Source organism: Phaethon lepturus, unplaced genomic scaffold, assembly GCF_000687285.1.
Source record: "Phaethon lepturus isolate BGI_N335 unplaced genomic scaffold, ASM68728v1 scaffold12025, whole genome shotgun sequence".
Taxonomy (NCBI): Eukaryota; Metazoa; Chordata; class Aves; order Phaethontiformes; family Phaethontidae; genus Phaethon; species Phaethon lepturus.
In genome coordinates this window covers 942-1,485 of record NW_010538389.1, presented here as the reverse complement: position 1 = coordinate 1,485, position 544 = coordinate 942, and positions in this window count along the sequence as shown.

Sequence of the window (544 nt, the reverse complement as noted above, 5' to 3'; positions counted from 1 at the left end):
TCCGAAGGCTTGATGAGAATACAGAGCTTAACTGATAAGCAACAATATTAGAAAACACCGATATTGCTTGCAACATTTAACTGGATTTTAATGTTTTATAACTGTTTATTCTTTCAGTATATTCATGAAGTCATACATTGTCATGACTGTGGGCTACTGGGCATGAAACAAGTGGTTTTCCTCCTTGCTGATCGATCTGTTGGTGCACCTCCAGACAGTGGGTTTTGCATGGTTAATTGAACGTTAGAGGTGTCGCAATTGCAGATGCCCTGTTCCTCCTGGACTGTCGGCTCATTTTCATTTCACACAGCAATGCTCCACCAGCACACAAGTTCTTCCACCTAAAAATCCTGTGCATTTTAGCACTCACTTATACCAATTATTCTATGTATCAGCCTACACATGCAACCTTGGGTGCCACGTGCACCCAGAAAGAATACACACTGACTCCCATCGTGCAATATTCACGTAGCCTGACCCCGATGTACACTGTGCCTTTTATATAGGGCCCATGAAACTAGGGAGACTGGCACTTGTACAGAGA